The sequence below is a fragment of the Mobula birostris genome, chromosome 4 (genome assembly GCF_030028105.1).
Source record: "Mobula birostris isolate sMobBir1 chromosome 4, sMobBir1.hap1, whole genome shotgun sequence".
Classification (NCBI taxonomy): domain Eukaryota; kingdom Metazoa; phylum Chordata; class Chondrichthyes; order Myliobatiformes; family Myliobatidae; genus Mobula; species Mobula birostris.
In genome coordinates this window covers 151,076,388-151,087,115 of record NC_092373.1, presented here as the reverse complement: position 1 = coordinate 151,087,115, position 10,728 = coordinate 151,076,388, and the positions used below count along the sequence as shown (strand labels likewise).

General features: G+C 41.5%; 1 non-coding gene across 1 annotated transcript; it reads left to right on the top strand.

Annotated features, from left to right (window-relative positions):
* The first annotated feature begins 433 nt into the window (after positions 1-433).
* LOC140197128 (U6 spliceosomal RNA) lies at positions 434-537 on the top strand. Its single transcript, XR_011885849.1, has one exon. It is a non-coding gene; the product is annotated as a U6 spliceosomal RNA (small nuclear RNA).
* The last annotated feature ends 10,191 nt before the right edge of the window (positions 538-10,728 follow it).

Genomic DNA, 10,728 nt, shown 5'->3' with positions numbered 1-10,728 from the left:
CTGGAAATCCAAACAACACACACACACACACACACACACACACAAAATGCTGGAAGAACTCAGCAGGCCAGGCAGCATCTATGGAAAAGAGTACAGTTGATGTTTCAGGCTGAGACCCTTCAGCAGGACTGGAGTAAAAAACAAGATGAGGATTAGATTTAAAAGGTGAGGAGAGGAGCAGGAGAGACACAAGGTAATAGGTGAAACCAGGAAGGGGAGAGGTAAATTTAAGGTATTTTCTATGTCAATGGAAAAGAGACCAAACGAAGTATGACTTTGAAACACAGCATAGAAACAGGTCCTTCAGCCCAATTTATCCATGCCAACCAAGATATCCTTCTAAACTGGTCTCAGTTATCCATGTTTGGCCTACATCTTTCTAAATTTTTCCTATTCATGTATCCGTCCAAATGTCTTTTAAATTTGTGGTCGCTTGGTCATTATATACAGGATATTAAAAATGGAATGGTTCACAGAAGATTAGCATGGCCCCTGCTAAAGGATGACATGCATAATTATGAAGCATTTCATATTTTGGGGGTGGCATGGTATGTGCAGCAGTTAGCATAATGCTATTTCTGTCACCAGATGAGGATATTGCCCAAATGCGGAGTGAGAGACACTGAGGCAGGTCGATAGTTCACAGACTTTAATGTGAACAATGTTAAACACTAGGCCAAACAGGGCTGTTGACTAAAACACTCAAATGGAAAATGAAGCCTACACTGCAGCTGAAAAGAACAACTAAGTATAAAATGAAAACCGCTAGTCTCCAGAGTCAGTTGACCTGATAGTCCAATTTCTCAAGCAAAGCAGAATGCAGATAATGAAGCATAGCTATGTCCAGGTCTCCGCAAATACTACGATGGAATGGATGGAGTTAAATACTATCACAATGAAACAATAATTAGCTGACATGTGCATATTCACAAGCGGATTGCCGAATCTGATGTGCTGCTGAATCCATGGTTGTGACAATTACTGCACCAGTGACCGGGGTTCAATTCCTGCCTTTGCCAGTGAAGTGTTTGTAAGTTCTCCCCATCACTGTGTGAGTTTCCTTCTGGTACATCGGTATCCTACCACATACCAAAGATGTACAGGCTAGTAAATTAATTGGTCACTAATTGGGCAGTATGGGCTCACTGGGCTGGAAGGGCCAGTTACCATGTTGTATCTCTAAATATATATATAATTATTATTATTATTATTATTATTTTTATACCTGTCTAACCACTTCCACCATCAGCTCTTTCCAGATAGGGAACACCCTCTGCGTGAAGGAATTACCACTCAGGTCCCTTTAAGTCTTTACCCTCCCAACTTAAATCTACGCCTTTTAGTATTTTATTCCCTTTTCCTAGGAGAAAGTCTGTGTGTTCTCACCTTATCTATGCCCCTCAGGAATTTATACTTCTCTAAATGTCTACTTCACTATCCTGTCTACCTGTGACACCACTTTCAGAAATTTGTATATATTTCGACTCCTAGGAATTGGAATGAGAATTAGTTTCTTATTGTCTCATGCACAAAGTTCCCTCTGTTCTTCAGCACACCCCAAGGCCACATCATTTACTGTGAAATCCCCTGCCCCCTTGTTTGACTTCCAAATTGCAAAACCCTGCACTTAGCTAAATTCAACACCATTTGCCATTCCTTTGCTTAGTTAGGAGCTGATCAAAATCCCCCCATAATTTTTGATAACCCTTGTCACTGACTATAATACCAACTATTTTTGTGTCATTTGTAAACATACTAATCATGCCTTGCATATTCTCATCCAAATACTTTATATAAATCATGAACATTTGATCCATGTGGAATACAACGAGTTGCATGCCTCCAGTTTGAGGAACAACATTTGACCATTGCCTTCTGCTTCCTCCGAGCAAGCCAATTATGTATCCACTTAGCTAGCTCTCCCAGGGTCCCATGTGATCTAACCTTACGGACTAGAAAATGACATGGGACCTTGTCAAAGGCTTTGCCAGAATACATACTGACAACATCTGCTGCCTTGGCCTCATCAAACCTCTTGGTTACCTCTTAAAAATTTCAAACAGATTTGTGAGACTTGATTTCTCATGCACAATGCTGTGTTGACTATTCCTAATCAGTCCCTGTCTATCTCAATGCTGGTAGGTCCTGCTTTTTTGAATCCACTCCAGTATCCTACCCACAGTGAATATCATTTCCACTGGTCTGCAGTTCCCGACTTGTGATTGCTGCCCTTAATTAACAATACATTAGCCACCCACTAATGCTCCAAAATTCCTCTTGTGACTATAATAATGCAGATACCTCTACAAGGGCCTCTATTTTTTCTCCTCTAGATTCTGACAAGTTTCAAAGATTCACTTGGTTGTGTCGTAGGGATACCAAGGGTTTTGGATCAATGTGAAAACTGAATAGAAAAGAGGAAAGCAAGATAAAAATGATATAAAATGAAGTTGGACAAATGGTTTAGGAAATTAGAGTAGGCTGGATAGGAATTTACATAAAATGCAAAAAGAAACATCCAGTATTAAATTTATGTATTAATTTATTTAAAGCCTGAATGAGATCAGTCAGAGTAAATGAAAAGTCAAAGTACACAAGTCTTAAGTGGATAAAATCATGAGTAGTCACTTTAAAGTGGACAAGTTGGACTAAATCCAGATAAAAGCTTTCTAATTGCACTGAACGTAATTTATTTTGTGATGAAGAACGAGCAGCTTGGGCAAACATGAAAATGGTCAGTGAAAGCTGGAGCAGAGTAGGCAGAATTAAATGCACAAAATGGTAGATAACGTTTTAGAAAAATGCACCAGGCAAACTGAATTGGGAACTAGGTCAGACTCATAAAATAATTTCAAACCATTTATTAAACCCTTCCAAAAAAGTAGTGATAATCCTTGAAAATATAAAACAATTAAGAATTTAAAACATCATTACTTGAATACCACAGAGAAGTGAAAACAGTGGCATTTCTATAAGCTTCCAAATTTTACACTAACTGATAGTGTTTCATCCCAAATCAAGAGTCATTGTTCCATTTTTCATGTCCCTTCAGTTATGACTTCTATATATCTCTAATTTTCTTCGTTCCACTATAGACAGCTTTAATATATCTGACTAGATATACTTTTCTTTCTTTGCTCATTACTAAATGAGAACATTCTTAGCAAAGCCAACATTTTTTTTGCTGTCCTTTTAATTGATGCTGAGCCATCATTTTGGAGCATTGTAATGCTTTTACTGTAACTATTCCCAAAGTGTTATTGAACAGGGTGAACAAGGATTTGGGCCCAGTGATAATGAAGGAGTAGGGATACACTGCATCTCCAAATCAGTACTGAATGTGACTTGGAAGAGAACTTTCTGGTGGTGGTTCTCAAATGTGCTTGAAACTTTAGAACCTCTTGCCACATTCTGTGAAAATAGACTAGGAGATAAATGTGTATTTTACTGTGCATTGCAGAAAACTCCCATTTTGGTAAAGGAAATCTGTCCTAACAGATACAAATCATTATCTAAAATTTGAGATACATGCACAGATGACCTTATGAAAAATCAGTACGGACTATTTTCTATGAAGACATCTAGATAGGAAATCCACTAATGAAGTAGATGAAAATAGTTGGATGTGAGACAATGCTTCATGCAGCTGCAACAATCACAACTCTCTTCATTTGAACAAGGTAAAATTATAGCTATTGTAGTGTTTTCTTTTGATGCCATTTGCTTCAATTTCACCATGTTTTCTTGGCATCACACTCGGTCAGATACTGGGTTGCTTTCAAGGATTATTGCTCACACCTCACGTCTGGAATTTAGGTCATTGTTCCATGACTGTCCAAAGCCTGCTTGAAGCAGTTGGGTTCCTCAAACAGCCAAAGTGAGAGCAACACACATAAAAGTTGCTGGTGAACGCAGCAGGCCAGGCAGCATCTCTAGGAAGAGGTGCTGTCGACGTTTCAGGCCGAGACCCTTCGTCAGGACTAACTGAAGGAAGAGTGAGTAAGGGATTTGAAAGTTGGAGGGGGAGGGAGAGATCCAAAATGATAGGAGAAGACAGGAGGGGAAGGGATGGAGCCAAGAGCTGTACAGGTGATAGGCAAAAGGGATACGAGAGGATCATGGGACAGGAGGTCCGGGATGAAAGACAAGGGGGGGGCGCCCAGAGGATGGGCAAAGGGTATATTCAGAGGGACAGAGGGAGAAAAAGGAGAGTGAGAGAAAGAATGTGTGTATAAAAATAAGTAACAGATGGGGTACAAGGGGGAGGTGGGGCATTAGCGGAAGTTAGAGAAGTCGATGTTCATGCCATTAGGTTGGAGGCTACCCAGACGGAATATAAGGTGTTGTTCCTCCAACCTGAGTGTGGCTTCATCTTTACAGTAGAGGAGGCCGTGGATAGACATGTCAGAATGGGAATGGGATGTGGAATTAAAATGTGTGGCCACTGGGAGATCCTGCTTTCTCTGGCGGACAAAGCGTAGGTGTTCAGCAAAGTGGTCTCCCAGTCTGCGTCGGGTCTCGCCAATATATAAAAGGCCACATCGGGAGAACCGGACGCAGTATATCACCCCAGCCGACTCACAGGTGAAGTGTTGCCTCACCTGGAAGGGCTGTTTGGGGCCCTGAATGGTGGTAAGGGAAGAAGCGTAAGGGCATGTGTAGCACTTGTTCCGCTTACACGACTAAGTGCCAGGAGGGAGATCAGTGGGGAGGGATGGCGGGGACGAATAGACAAGGGAGTTGCGTAGGGAGCGATCCCTGCGGAATGCAGAGAGAGGAGGGGAGGGAAAGATGTGCTTAGTGGTGGGATCCCGTTGGAGGTGGCGGAAGTTACGGAGAATAATATGTTGGACCCGGAGGCTGGTGGGGTGGTAGGTTAGGACATGGGGAACCCTATTCCTAGTGGGGTGGCGGGAGGATGGAGTGAGAGCAGATGTACGTGAAATGGGGGAAGATGCGTTTAAGAGCAGAGTTGATAGTGGAGGAAGGGAAGCCCCTTTCTTTAAAAAAGGAAGACATCTCCCTCGTCCTAGAATGAAAAGCCTTATCCTGAGAGCAGATACGGCGGAGAGGGAGGAATTGCGAGAAGGGGATGGCGTTTTTGCAAGAGAGAGGGTGAGAAGAGGAATAGTCCAGATAGCTGTGAGAGTCAGTAGGCTTATAGTAGACATCAGTGGATAAGCTGTCTCCAGAGACAGAGACAGAAAGATCTAGAAAGGGGAGGGAGGTTTCGGAAATGGACCAGGTAAACTTGAGGGCAGGGTGAAAGTTGGAGGCAAAGTTAATAAAGTCAACGAGCTCTGCATGCGTGCAGGAAGCAGTGCCAATGCAGTCATCGATGTAGCGAAGGAAAAGTGGGGGACAGATACCAGAATAGGCACGGAACATAGATTGTTCCACAAAGCCAAAGTGAGAGTTTGAAGATATCAGTGACCAGAATGTGTTATGTGTTAATAGACTGGGATTGTTCTTCTGTCAGGATGTTGTTGTCTTGGCCTGACAATTTCAGTCATCTTTTCTTTAGGACATAGTCTTTAAATTTTTAATATTTTACTATTGGTTTGTAATACAGAGAGCAGGAAGCACAGAATCAAATATTGCTATGATGATTGTACATTCTAGTATCAATTGTTTGGCGACAATAAAGTATAAAGTACAAAGTAAAGTATAAAGTAAGTGCAGGCAAATTCTTATAAAATCTTTGTAGTGGTCGGACATATGGACAAGCTATGTTCAAGGAATCATCAGATGATCTGAATAAATACACCACAGTTGTCACAGACAAGCATTTCCCAACAAAATCATTCAAAGCCTTCCCCAGCCAGACGCCCTGGATGAACCATGACATCTGCAATCTTCTAAGTGCAGGATCAATGATTTTCAGGTCTGGTGACCAAGTAAGACACAAGAGGTCCAGGTGTGACCTCTGGAAAGCCATCTCACAAGTGAAATGTCAATTCCAGACCAAACGTGAATCACTGAAGAATACTCGACAGCTGGGGCTGAGCTTGAGTGCTCAGTAAAGTTCAGTAAAGTTGTCCCCCCTGGTTCAAGAGCCTGATGGTTGATGGGTAATAACTGTTGCTGAACCTGGTGATGTCAGTTCTGAGGCTTCTGTATTTCCTTCCTAATGGCAGCAGTGAGATGAGAGCATATCTTGGTTGGTGGGGTCCTCGATGATAGATGCTGCTTTCTGGCAACAATGCTCTTTGTTGATGTGCTCAATAGTACGAAGGGCTCTATTGATGATGAGCTAGGCCATATCCACTCCTGTTTGTAGACTATTCCATTCAAGGATGTTTGGTGTTTCCATATGAGGCTGTAATGCAACTAGTCAATATACTTTCACGGCACAAAAATAGATTGTCAAATTTTTAGATGACATGCCACATTTTCGCAATCATCAATGGAAGTAGAGTGCTGCCATGCTTTCTTTGTAATGGCACTCATGTGTTGGGCCCAGGTCAGACTTTTTGAAATCTTAACACTGAGGAAGGTAAAGTTGCTGAATCTCTCCACCTCTAATCCACTCATGAGGACAGTCTCATGGACATCCATTTCCTCATCCTGTCGTCAATAATCAGCTCTTTGGTCTTGCTGATATTGAGTGAGAGTTTTTTGTATTGGTACCGCTCAGACAGATTTTTAATCTCCCTCCTATATGCTAATTTGTCATAGCCTTTAATTTGGCCAACGACAGTGGTAATGTCAGCAAATTTAAATATAGCTGTACCATATAGCCTATAGTATAATAAGGGACTACTTTATGTTTTAGTAATACGTCATTGAATGCGCTATTAGGTGAGTATTGATCCGTACGTGTGTGCCGAGTTCAGTTTCTGCCAGTAAAGAACCATGAACCTTAGCTCCCGTCTCCAGAGTTTTTATTAATAGCATTGTTGTGTAACCAGGCCACATACACAACAGATTGGCGATGAGGTTAAAGAACCTACATTGTATTGGAACACAGTGTTTTAACTGATAATGACATTTGGAAGAAGAGTGCCAGGAACGAGCCAAGGAGGGGTAGAAGGAGGCAGAGCGAGGCCGCGAGTCTGAACGGAAGCGGAAGCACAGCTAGGGTCGGGAACATCGGGAGACCAAGAGACACAGTCGGAACCACAGCACGTCCAGGCGAGACCACAGCTGACGCCGACCCCCAGGGACTGAGGGTCTGCCTGCCCCAGAAGGGAGATAAAAAGGAGCGACATACACACACACCTAGACGGAGTGCGCTCGTGGCACTAGCGGAAAGGACACATGAGTCAAAAAGGAAAATATGGGAGAACGGGGCTTAATTAACATAACAAAGATGGCGATGATTGAAAACATTACAGCATTTGATAGTGGCACTGAAGACTGGGCAACTTACATTGAAAGAGTGGAGTTATATTGTGGGGCTAATGGTATTAAGGATGGAAAGAAAGCTAGAGTCTTACTCAGTGTTATGGGAGCAAAAACATATGGCCTGCTACGGAGCTTGTTAACCGCTGAAAAGCCAGCTGACAAAACGTTCAAACAAATAGTAGACACTCTCCAACAGCATTTAAACCCCAAACCACTGGTCATTTCTGAAAGATTTAAATTTCACAATCGGAATCAGAGCAAAAATGAAAGCATTTCTGAATATTATGCTGGATTGCGCAAATTATCAGAACATTGTCAATTTGGAGCTGGTCTATCGGATGCATTGAGGGACAGGTTAGTACGTGGCATGCACTGTAAAAGCACACGGAAGAAGCTTCTGTGTGAAAGAGACCTTACATTCGAGAAAGCGTAATATCAACGGAATCAATGGCACAGGGTGCTTCTGAGATACAACAAAAATCTCTGAATATGCCACAAATAAATGTTACCGAACAGAAATAAAGGAAAGAAATATTACTGTGTGGGAACAGATCACATGACCTTGATGTCTGGTGGTTTAAAGACAAAGAATGCAGAAACTGTGACAAACAGAGCGACATTGGCAGAGTATGCAAAGCTAGTCAACAGCAGAAAAAGGTCAAAATACATAGAAACAAGAAACCTCAGAAAGGAAAATACAACAAGGTACACAAAATGAAAGAAGGCAGTTCTGATGAAAATGACTCTGACAAAAGTGAATTGTCTTGTCGGCAACTTCACAGCATGAAAGAGACAGATGATTGAAGAGTAATATGGATCACTCCAGAAGTGGCGGGCGTGAGACTGAAAATGGAGTCAGACACAGGCTCAGCTTTCACAGTGATCTCGATACACGTCTACAAATGACTGTTCTCTCACATACTTCTGAAACAAACTAATCTACTGCTAAGGACTTACACAGGACAGAAAGTCTATCCCAAAGGTAAAATTAAAGTGACAATGACCTACAGAGACAAAACACAGCAGCTGAACCTCTATGTACTGAAAAATGGAGGACCAATGCTGCTGGGACGTGAATGGCTCAGGAAAATCCAGTTGGATTGGCACACCATCAAGGCACTAGATGTGTCAACAAAGGAGGGCAGCTCGTTGGGGGACATGTCCACAGCTCTCCTCTCACCCATTGTCGACTACTACAATGATCAGGAGGATCTAGACAGCATCGACGATGAGGACAAATGCAGCATCTGTGGCCGCAACTTGGACGAAGATACAGAGGATGCAAGGGAGACAGATGTTGCCAATAAGCAGGATGATGAAGACTACCTGGAAGTGAAAGAGCAGATGTACCAGGAGAAATTGACCTCTCTCAAAAGACAGCTACAGCAGTTACAGGAAGACACTTTGCAGGAGTATCATAAAAGGATGAAGAAACCAGATCAACAATACAAGGAAAGAATATGAAATGCAGAGTTTTTCCTGCAACTGGAGACAGAACAAGTGGAAAGGAATTATATTAAAGAGAAGAAAGTAGCAGTGAAGGAACTTGAAGATAAAAAGATTGAGTTAAAAGAAAAGAAAAAGATGATTGAGAATGAAAGACTAACAATGGAACTCACAGGAGATTCTCTGGAGGTAAAGCCAATCATGACTAGGAAACTAAGGAAGAGATCTAAAGACCCTGTTCCAATTACAGACAAAAGACAAAAACCTGCCCCTGTGCAGTTAAATTACTTGTTAACAGATGAACAGATAATGGAAGATCTGCGAACTCTCAATAAGCTTAAATCTCCGACAAGACCAGCATTTCCGTCTTCTCTTGAGCATCTTCCCAGCACTCCTGCTGCATCACCAGTACAAAGATATGAAGCACGAATAGAAGATGGAAAGTTGTATTACGCTAAGAGATGGTATCATGAAGGTCAGGCTATCTATTAGGAATCTAAGGAGAATACGAAGATTGGCTGTGTAATTAGCTCAGTTGGAACAAATGAGATATGGGTAAGGAAGACAAGTGATAGCACAAAGATGTGTATATATCTAGGACAGCTGCACAGAGTCGTCATTATACGGAGGCAATCTGCTGCGTAGAACTCTTACCAAGTTAGAGGCGCACATCTTCTTGATTCCCTATGCTCAGAGGTCAACTTTTCATGACTTTTATATGGAAATCTGTATTAAAACAAACAAGTTTATTGACAGACTGAAGAACACACTACTTGAAGACACTTTCCAATGCCATCTCAAGTTTGATAATTGTACATATTTTTAAGAATAACGTTCACCTTTTCATGGATATCACTTTGCTTTTGTCATCTTTGCAAGATGGAGGTGACTACTCTTTATGGCTGGAACCTGCCAATTTGTGGATTGTTTAATTTATTCCAGACAATAGAGTGAAGACCTATTTGCTTCAGTGCCTGACAATCTAGAGAAGATCCCCTCCCCGAGACTTGAATTATAAATGAGTCTTTGACCAAAAGTAAAAAAAAGACTTGTTATAATTTGATATTATTAAGTTACTAAGTAAACAAATGGTAGGTGTTGTATGTTACGGGTAGACATATTTATTTAGCATAGTGCCCCGGTAAAAAAACAGTTGATACACTGTTAAAATAGAAGGGGAGGTATGTACCGTATAGCCTACAGTATAATAAGGGACTACTTTATGTTTTGGTAGCATGTCACGGAATGTGCTAGGTGCATATTGAGCATGCGCTATTAGGCACGAATTAATTCGTACGTGTGTGCCAAATTCGGTTTCTGCCAGTAAAGAACCATGAACCTTATCTCCCGTCTCCAGCATTTTTATTAATAGCATTGTTGTGTGACCAGGCCACATACACAACAACAGCATTAGAACTTTCAAAGTTAAACTTATTCCACTTAATATTCTGGGGCTGGTAACAAAGCTTAGGAGTTGAAGACTCAAGTTCAAACAGTGCTGGCACCTTTGAGCCACAGTCAAATAGTAGATTCCTAAAAGAACTCCAATTTATGCCAAGTGCCAAAATTGGCAGATTATTTAATTACAGAATGAAAAATATAAATTGTTAAACCCATTACAAATATGAAAATCAGACCTTTGGTTAGGATAGTCCATAATTTGTGACAAATATCCAGAGCAAATGATTGCTGAATGCCAAATTAAAAGTGGTGACAAATCAGCATATAGAAGGGAGATTGAAAATCACTTCTGCTTAGGTAACAGGACCAGTTTAGTCAAGAGATAGCAAATTTTTGTTTCTGCAATTTCCGCTGACTGTCATGGTCCAGTCCGTGAAGTCCGCATTCTGGTTCACAGTCCGGTCTGTGGACTCAGAACTCCGGGTCTTCCAGCTGTCCCTTGTTTGAGTTAATCATAGGCACCTGATTCCCATC